General features: G+C 50.2%; 1 protein-coding gene across 2 annotated transcripts in view; it reads left to right on the top strand.

The window, feature by feature from the left end:
- The window catches only part of LOC144265359 (class I histocompatibility antigen, F10 alpha chain-like), a 594,986-nt gene that overhangs the window by 109,961 nt on the left and 474,945 nt on the right, over positions 1-10,080 (top strand). The window lies entirely within an intron of this gene.

Raw genomic sequence — 10,080 nt, 5'->3', positions numbered from 1 at the left:
GGCGGGGCAGGACAGTCTGAGGCGGGGAGTTTGGCGCTGCGGGACCGGGGCAGCGATTCGCTCCGCCCGGCCCGGCCCCGCCTCCCCGGAGCCCGCTGGTCCCTGTGCGCTGAGGTCGCCGGTCCCCGCCCGGGGCTGGAGCCGGGGGCCGCTGCCTCTGCTGGGGGCGGTCGGCGTGAGGGGGGGGCACAGCTCGGGCCGGGCGCTCCCAGCCCCCCCCGTTATCCCCGCCGCCCCCGGCCCCGTCAGCGCCTCCCGTCCGACCCCCGCAGCCCCCGGCCGGAGACCCCCCCCGCGGCGCCTTGGCGGGGCCGGGCCCGTGTCTGCCGGGCCCGGGCCTTGAACCCCTGTGTGGACGGAGTGAATGAACCGCCCCCCCGCCGCGCTCCGTGCGCGGGCAGTGACCGCAGGAACCCCGGACCCGCCACAGCGTCCCTGCCCCGTCTGCGGCCGGGGAGAGAGGCGCCAAGAGAGGCCGCGACTTGCCCTGGAAGCCGCACGTCTAGGGAGAGAACCCAGGAGTCCTGGCTCCAGCCCCCGATCTACCCACTAGACCCCATTTCTCTCCCGGAGCAAGGGAGAGAACCCAGGAGTCCTGGCTCCAGCCCCCACTCTACCCCGCTAGACCCCACTTCTCTCCCGGAGCAAGGGAGAGAACCCAGGAGTCCTGGCTCCAGCCCCCTGCTCTACCCCGCTAGACCCCACTTCTCTCCCGGAGCAAGGGAGAAAACCCAGGAGTCCTGGCTCCAGCCCCTGATCTACCCACTAGACCCCACTTCTCTCCTGGAGCAAGGGAGAGAACCCAGGAGTCCTGGCTCCAGCCCCCTGCTCTACCCCGCTAGACCCCACTTCTCTCCCCGAGCAAGGGAGAGAACCCAGGAGTCCTGGCTCCAGCCCCGATCTACCCACTAGACCCCACTTCTCTCCCGGAGCAAGGGAGAAAACCTAGGAGTCCTGGCTCCAGCCCCGATCTACCCATGAGACCCCACTTCTCTCCCGGAGCAAGGGAGAGAACCCAGGAATCATAGAATCATAGAATATCAGGGTTGGAAGGGACCCCAGAAGGTCATCTAGTCCAACCCCCTGTTCGAAGCAGGACCAATTCCCAGTTAAATTATCCCAGCCAGGGCTTTGTCAAGCCTGACCTTAAAAACTTCCAAGGAAGGAGATTCCACCACCTCCCTAGGCAACGCATTCCAGTGTTTCACCACCCTCTTAGTGAAAAAGTTTTTCCTAATATCCAATCTAAACCTCCCCCACTGCAACTTGAGGCCATTACTCCTCGTTCTGTCATCTGCTACCATTGAGAACAGTCTAGAGCCATCCTCTTTGGAACCCCCTTTCAGGTAGTTGAAAGCAGCTATCAAATCCCCCCTCATTCTTCTCTTCTGCAGGATAAACAATCCCAGCTCCCTCAGCCTCTCCTCATAAGTCATGTGTTCAAGACCCCTAATCATTTTTGTTGCCCTTCGCTGGACTCTCTCCAATTTATCCACATCCTTCTTGTAGTGTGGGGCCCAAAACTGGACACAGTACTCCAGATGAGGCCTCACCAATGTCGAATAGAGGGGGACGATCATGTCCCTCGATCTGCTCGCTATGCCCCTACTTATACATCCCAAAATGCCATTGGCCTTCTTGGCAACAAGGGCACACTGCTGACTCATATCCAGCTTCTCGTCCACTGTCACCCCTAGGTCCTTTTCCGCAGAACTGCTGCCTAGCCATTCGGTCCCTAGTCTGTAGCGGTGCATTGGATTCTTCCGTCCTAAGTGCAGGACCCTGCACTTATCCTTATTGAACCTCATCAGATTTCTTTTGGCCCAATCCTCCAATTTGTCTAGGTCCTTCTGTATCCTATCCCTCCCCTCCAGCGTATCTATCACTCCTCCCAGTTTAGTATCATCCGCAAATTTGCTGAGAGTGCAATCCACACCATCCTCCAGATCATTTATGAAGATATTGAACAAAACCGGCCCCAGGACAGACCCCTGGGGCACTCCACTTGACACCGGCTGCCAACTAGACATGGAGCCATTGATCACTACCCGTTGAGCCCGACAATCTAGCCAGCTTTCTACCCACCCTATAGTGCATTCATCCAGCCCATACTTCCTTAACTTGCTGACAAGAATACTGTGGGAGACCGTGTCAAAAGCTTTGCTAAAGTCAAGAAACAATACATCCACTGCTTTCCCTTCATCCACAGAACTAGTAATCTCATGATAAAAGGCGATTAGATTAGTCAGGCATGACCTTCCCTTGGTGAATCCATGCTGGCTGTTCCTGATCACTTTCCTCTCATGCAAGTACTTCAAGATTGATTCTTTGAGGACCTGCTCCATGGAGTCCTGGCTCCAGCCCCCGATCTACCCTGCTAGACCCCACTTCTCTCCCAGAGCAAGGGATAGAACCCAGGAGTCCTGGCTCCAGCCCCCGACCTACCCACGAGACCCCACTTCTCTCCCGGAGCAAGGGATAGAACCCAGGAGTCCTGGCTCCAGCCCCTGATCTACCCACTAGACCCCACTTCTCTCCCAGAGCAAGGGAGAGAATCCAAGAGTCCTGCTCCACCCCCTGATCTACGCACAGGCAGACGATGACCTAACCCCCTTTATTTTCTCTGCTTTTGCAAGTCGCTTGGCTGTTTACATCATTTCTGGGAACTATTTTTGGTTCGTCTCCTCCTCTTGCGGGGAGAGGAGGTACCAAGGCTCTGGGGCCTGTGAAGTTTGCCCCATGCTGCAGTACCATCACTGTGGGCGTTAGTATCACTGGGCTTTGGATACTGCCCTGGGCCGATCTCTCCTGGTCTGGGGAGCCAGGCTAATGGGAAACTTCCCCATCTGGGATGCTGTCAAGGCTGATTCCCCACTCAGGCACTTCGAGCGCAGAAGATGGGGATCCACAAGGTCTCTAAAATTAATACTGGCCACTTCAGGCTTGTATTAAACTCCCATGGTTACAGATCCCCCTGGCCTTGGGTTGGTCAATGCTGCCACCACCCAAGTGCAGAACCCCTTTGAGAGCCCAGGAAGGCGCACTTGGGAATTCCTTCCTGTGGGGTACAGAATCATAGAATATCAGGGTTGGAAGGGACCCCAGAAGGTCATCTAGTCCAACCCCCTGCTCGAAGCAGGACCAATTCCCAGTTAAATCATCCCAGCCAGGGCTTTGTCAAGCCTGACCTTAAAAACCTCTAAGGAAGGAGATTCTACCACCTCCCTAGGTAACGCATTCCAGTGTTTCACCACCCTCATAGTGAAAAAGTTTTTCCTAATATCCAATCTAAACCTCCCCCACTGCAACTTGAGACCATTACTCCTCGTTCTGTCATCTGCTACCATTGAGAACAGTCTAGAGCCATCCTCTTTGGAACCCCCTTTCAGGTAGTTGAAAGCAGCTATCAAATCCCCCCCCATTCTTCTCTTCTGCAGACTAAACAATCCCAGCTCCCTCAGCCTCTCCTCATAAGTCATGTGTTCTAGACTCCTAATCATTTTTGTTGCCCTTCGCTGGACTCTCTCCAATTTATCCACATCCTTCTTGTAGTGTGGGGCCCAAAACTGGACACAGTACTCCAGATGAGGCCTCACCAATGTCGAATAGAGGGGAACGATCACGTCCCTCAATCTGCTGGCTATGCCCCTACTTATACATCCCAAAATGCCATTGGCCTTCTTGGCAACAAGGGCATACTGCTGACTCATATCCAGCTTCTCATCCACTGTCACCCCTAGGTCTTTTCCGCAGAACTGCTGCCTAGCCATTCGGCCCCTAGTCTGTAGCGGTGCATTGGATTCTTCCGTCCTAAGTGCAGGACCCTGCACTTATCCTTATTGAACCTCATCAGATTTCTTTTGGCCCAATCCTCCAATTTGTTTAGGTCCTTCTGTATCCTATCCCTCCCCTCCAACGTATCTACCACTCCTCCCAGTTTAGTATCATCCGCAAATTTGCTGAGAGTGCAATCTACACCATCCTCCAGATCATTTATGAAGATATTGAACAAAACTGGCCCCAGGACCGACCCCTGGGGCACTCCACTTGACACCGGCTGCCAACTAGACATGGAGCCATTGATCACTACCCGTTGAGCCCGACAATCTAACCAGCTTTCTACCCACCTTATAGTGCATTCATCCAGCCCATACTTCCTTAACTTGCTGACAAGAATACTGTGGGAGACCGTGTCAAAAGCTTTGCTAAAGTCAAGAAACAATACATCCACTGCTTTCCCTTCATCCACAGAACCAGTAATCTCATGATAAAAGGCGATTAGATTAGTCAGGCATGACCTTCCCTTGGTGAATCCATGCTGGCTGTTCCTGATCACTTTCCTCTCATGCAAGTACTTAAGGATTGATTCTTTGAGGACCTGCTCCATGATCCAAGACCCCCAAGGTCTTTCCCCCCCCCACCTCCGGGGAAGAGCTGAGGAAAAGGAAAAGAAAAAGAAATCAGCTGTTGCCACCAACTAACTGAAAAACATGTGCACAGACCTCTTAAGACACAGAAATCCAAGCATGTTCTTAAAAAAGGTAAATGTTATAAAGAAAGAAAGAAAGAAAGAACGAACATGTGGCAAATCAGGCTGTTGCTAGATATTAAAAGAGCAGCTGCAAGGATTCAGCATCAAGAATGGCGTTCTTGGCATCCAGCTTAAAGGTTACAAAAACACCTTGTTTAGCACAGAGGAATCCACAAGCCCAAAATAAAGAGGTAAACCTGATCTTGTCTAAACTAAACATTTCCTGTTCTACTTGCATATCTGTGGTTCCAAATGGCTGATTTCTAGATATGATGCTGATGATTTTTCATACCTGGTCCAAGCTTTACAGCATACCCTGCTGCTCTCTGTGTCTCTCCAGCTGAGAAGAACAACACAGAACAGAAGGACTTTTGGCACCTTAGAGACGAACACATTTATTTGAGCATAAGCTTTCATGGGCTACAGCCCACTTCATCGGATACATGCAGTGGAAAAATACAGTAGGACGATTTTATATACACAGAGAACATGAAACAATGGGTGTTACCATACACACTCTAACGAGAGTGATCAGGTAAGGTGAGCTATTACCAGCAGGAGAGAAGGAAAAAAACAAACAAACCCCTTTTCTAGTGATAATCAAGGTGAGCCATTTCCAGCAGTTGACAAGAACCTGTGAGGAACAGTAGAGGGGAAAATAAGCATAGGGAAATAGTTTTACTTTGTGTAATGACTCATTCACTCTCAGTCTTTATTCTAGCCTAATTCAATAGTGTCCAGTTTGCAAATTAATTCCAATTCAGCAGTCTCTCGTTGGAGTCTGTTTTTGAAGTTTTTTGTTGTAATATTGCGACTTTTAGGTCTGTAATCAAGTGAGCAGAGAGATTGAAGTGTTCTCCGACTGGTTTTTGAATGTTATAATTCTTGACATCTGATTTGTGTCCATTTATTCTTTTATGTAGAGACTGTCCGGTTTGGCCAATGTACATGGCAGAGGGGCATTGCTGGCACATGATGGCATATATCATCTTCAGGTGGAGGAGCTGTCTGTAAGCAAGGACTGGCCTGTCTCCCAAGATCTGTGAGAGTGATGGGTCGTCCTTCAGGATAGGTTGTAGGTCCTTGATGATGCGCTGGAGAGGTTTTAGATGGGGGCTGAAGGTGACGGCTAGTGGCTTTCTGTTTCTTTTTTTGTTGGGCCTGTCCTGTAGTAGGTAACTTCTGGGTACTCTTCTGGCTCTGTCAATCTGTTTCTTCCCTTCAGCAGGTGGGTATTGTAGTTGTAAGAACGCTTGATAGAGATCTTGTCGGTGTTTGTCTCTGTCTGAGGATTTGGAGCAAATGCGGTTGTATCATAGAGCTTGGCTGTAGATAATGGATCGTGTGGTGTGGTGTGGTCTGAATGAAACTGGAGGCATGTAGGTAAGTCAGTAGGTCAGTAGGTTTCTGATATAGGATTTTGTTTATGTGACCATCGCTTATTAGCATTGTAGTGTCCAGGAAGTGGATCTCTTGTGTGGACTGGTCCATGCTGAGGTTGATAGTGGGATGGAAATTGTTGAAATCACGGTAAAATCAAGGGCTTCTTTTCCATGGGTCCAGATGATGATGTTAAGTAGAGTAGGGGCATTAGGGGACGAGAGCTGAGGAAGTGTTGTTCTAAGTCAGCCATAAAAATGTTGGCATACTGTGGGGCCATGTGGGTACCCATAGCAGTGCCACTGATTTGAAGGTATACATTGTCCCCAAATGTGAAATAGTTATGGGTGAGGACAAAGTCACAAAGTTCAAGCCACCAGGTTTGCCATGACATTATTGGGGATACTGTTCCTGATGGCTTGTTGTCCATCTTTGTGTGGAATGTTGTTCTATATCCATAGCGGCTAGGATGGTGTTTTCAGGAAGATCACTGATGGACTGTAGTTTCCTCAAGAAGTCAATGGTGTCTCGAAGATAGCGAGGAGTGCTGGTCGCATAGGGCCTGAGGAGGGACAGACATACATAGCCAGACAATCCTGCTGTCAGGGTGCTGATGCCTGAGATGATGGGGCATCCAGGATTTCCAGGTTTATGGATCTTGGGTAGCAGATAGAATACCTCTGGTCGGTCCTCTAGGGGTGTGTTTTTGTGGATTTGCTCTTGTGCTTTTTCAAGGAGTTTCTTGAGCAGATGGGGTAGATTCTTTTGGTAATCCTCAGTGGGATCAGAGGGTAATGGCTTGTAGAATGTGGTGTTGGAGAGCTGCCTAGCCGCCTCTTGTTCATACTCCGACTGATTCATGGTGACGACAGCACTTCCTTTGCAGGCTGTTTGATTATGATGTCCGAGTTGTTTCTGAGGCTGTGGATGGTCGTGTGTTCTGCACAGCTGAGGTTATGGGGCAAGTGATGCTGCTTTTCCACAGTTGCAGCCCGTGCACGTAGGTGGAAACACTGTATTTCGGTCTGGGAATGTCCCACAACAGCATTTCTAATGGGAAGCTGGCTGCAAAACAATTAAACTGCAGAGAGCTCCTATGGAGGCGGGGGGAATTCAGTCTCTGTATTCTGTCAGTGTAACTAGAGTGTCAAGGTTCCTTCCCCACTCTGAACTCTAGGGTACAGATGTGGGGACCTGCATGAAAGACCCCCTAAGCTTATTTTTACCAGGTTAGAGTAAAAACTTCCCCAAGGTACAAACTTTGCCTTTTCCTTGAGCTGTGTGCTGCCACCACCAAGCGTGTTAAATAAAGTCCTGCTTGGAGACGTCTTCCGCCAAAATATCCCCCCAAGCCCTACCCACCCTTTCCTGGGGAAGGCTTGTTAAAAATCCTCACCAATTTGTACAGGTGAACTCAGACCCAAACCCTTGGATCTTAAGAACAATGAAAAAACAATCAGATTCTTAAAAGAAGAATTTTAATTAAAGAAAAGGTAAAAGAACCACCTCTGTAAAATCAGGATGGTAAATTACAGGGTAATGAGATTCAAAACATAGAGAATCCCTCTAGGCAAAACCATAAGTTACAAAAAGACACAAAAACAGGAATATACATTCCATTCAGCACAGCCTATTTTACCAGCCATGAAACAAAAGGAAATCTAATGCATTTCTAGGTAGATTACTTACTAACTTTTTACAGGAGTTCTGAGCTGCATTCCTGATCTGTTCCCTGCAAAAGCATCACACAGACAGACAGACCCTTTCTTCCCCCCTCCCCAGCTTTAAAAGTATCTTGTCTCTTCATTGGTCATTTTGGTCAGGTGTCAGCGAGGTTATCTTAGCTTCTTAACCCTTTACAGGTGAAAGGGTTTTGCCTCTGGCCAGGAGGGATTTTATAGTACTGTATACAGAAAGGTGGTTACACTTCCCTTTATGTTTATGACATAGAGCAATGGGAAATCCCCTCCAGTCACTGTAGCAACTCTCTACTCCAAAGTGCTATAGGAGCTTTTTAAGTGTAAACGGCCTAAGAGCGAGACCAGATCTACCTCCAGTTGGCACCATGGATGCTCCGGCACGAAGACTACAGCAATGACAAAAGTTCAATGTTTCCATGGGTGCCAGGATTCAAACCTGCATGGGAATGCCCCAGGGGATTTCTAGTCCATCCCCTTAACCACTCAGCCACTGATGGACATTTGTCTCACTACACTATGATTCTCTTCTCACTGAATTATCACTTCAAATTGTTTGCTCAGACCAGCCTCCCCGGCACACTCACTGCTGTGCGGGGGTGTAAGTGTGTCCACTGCTGGACAGCAGGAATTCCTGCCCATTTCCCTTCCATCTGGAGCATGATTAGAGTGTGTTTGTGTTCATGACATTGCTGTAGATCGTTGTTCGTTCCCGACCTTGACAATTCAGACAGTCCCTTTCCCCTTCAGATCTCTAGCATATCATTCCAATAGCAGGGGTCAGGGTTTCTCTGGGGCACTGACATTTGTCAGGGGGTTGGTGAGTGAACTCAGCCTTGCATTCCATCCTTGATGTTTCATGGACTAACAACAGCAGCATAAAGAAAGAGCCGAGCCGATATCTCAGTGTTAGGGCTGAAGGTGGCCACGTCCCCGTTTGCCCTTTGCTATTGCAGGGGAGAAAGTGTCAAAGGAATTGAATGCCCTGGCTCAGACAAGAGACACAGGGAGGTTTTGCTGTTCATGGATCATCCGTGCAAAGGAAATTGTGTCTCTGTGTGAAATTGAGGAGGGAAATGAAACGTCCCCATGGTAGCACAATGCCTGAAGGCATGTGGGTGAAGGCCTCAGGCTGAGAAATGATTTACCCGGAGTCTGTATCGATGTATTGCCCTGTTTAAAAACTATGGCTAAAAGGCAGCCATTGTTGTTCCTACTTGAACCTATGTAGGGACACCCCCTGGGTGTCAACTCCATTGCGTTAACCAGGAGCCGGCGATTATTTTCATCAAGATCCAGATTTCTTGGTCAAGGTCTAGTCGAGGTCTGGGCTCCAGAGAAAGAATGCACAAATGATAATGAGATGTGTATAAAAAGATGTTGCAGTCACAATGGGCATAACGATGATGATTGTGTTGTGTTCATTCCTTAGATCTGGTGCCACCGCCTTTCTCTTTACGCTTGTAGTTTCCCAAGGGTAAAAGTAACCACCTGTTGAGATACAAGGGCATGTTTGTGTTCATTCCTGCTAGCTACACAGGGGTTTGATGTTGCTGCTTTCAATCCCCCGGCTCTGCCGGGATAAGGAGGAATTCAGGCCATCACTGAGCTGAAGGAGGGAGATGATTTTCTGACAGGGAGGGATGCCTCCTCCTAAATGTGCTTGGCAGGCAGCCCTCCTTCCCAGGTCCGTCCTGACAACACCCAGTTGAAAAGGGACCCTCCCCAGCCCTCCTCAGCACGGTGACAATGAGCGAGTGAGTGAGCGTGGGGGAGAGGGAGCGACGGAGGGGAGGGAGATGGCGTGAGTGGGCCGGGACCTCGGCGAAGGGCGGCACAAGGGTGTTCAGTTTTGTGGGGTTCGAAAGTTGGCAACCCTAGAACCAGGGGCAACAACTCCAACCTCCACAGAGGCTGGGTAAGGGCAGGACATCAGCTTGGAGGGGAGGGGTGGGTGGGGCAGTGACATCACAAAGGCCTTTTGCAGGAACTCAGCCCATTGGGCAAAGGTGGTGGGGAGGGGGTGACCTCACAGAAAGACCCCGACATCAGCCGGGCAGGGCCGAGGTGCAGGGCCAGGGCAGTCTCTGAGTCCCCCCCAGCTTTGCTGCCGCACGTCTCCTTCTCCAGGTCTCCCCTTGAGGACGGGGAGAGAATTAGGATTCACGTCTGTGAGCATGAGGAGGAGCCTCTGTGGAGTTTTCTCCTTTCCCACCACTGATTGTGCCAGAAAACAACTTCTCTTTTACATGGTCAGAGGCTCAGAGAGGTTTGGAACCTGTTCGGTCTGATCCACCTGGTGCAGGCAGAATTCTCGGACCTTGGGGTTTATCCTTTTTGGTTTCCCTTTTCCTCTTTCCTCCCTCCTTTCTCCTCTTCTCTTGCTTCTTTTTTCCCTTTTCCCAGTTTCCCTCCCTCTACCAAGGAGGGGTGTATGTGGAGTGTGGGCGAGGGAGGGGCGGTTGCTCTCAT

The sequence above is a fragment of the Eretmochelys imbricata genome, chromosome 5, assembly GCF_965152235.1.
Source record: "Eretmochelys imbricata isolate rEreImb1 chromosome 5, rEreImb1.hap1, whole genome shotgun sequence".
Classification (NCBI taxonomy): Eukaryota; Metazoa; Chordata; order Testudines; family Cheloniidae; genus Eretmochelys; species Eretmochelys imbricata.
Note: the sequence above shows the minus strand (reverse complement) of the source record. Positions and strands in the feature narration are given on the sequence as shown.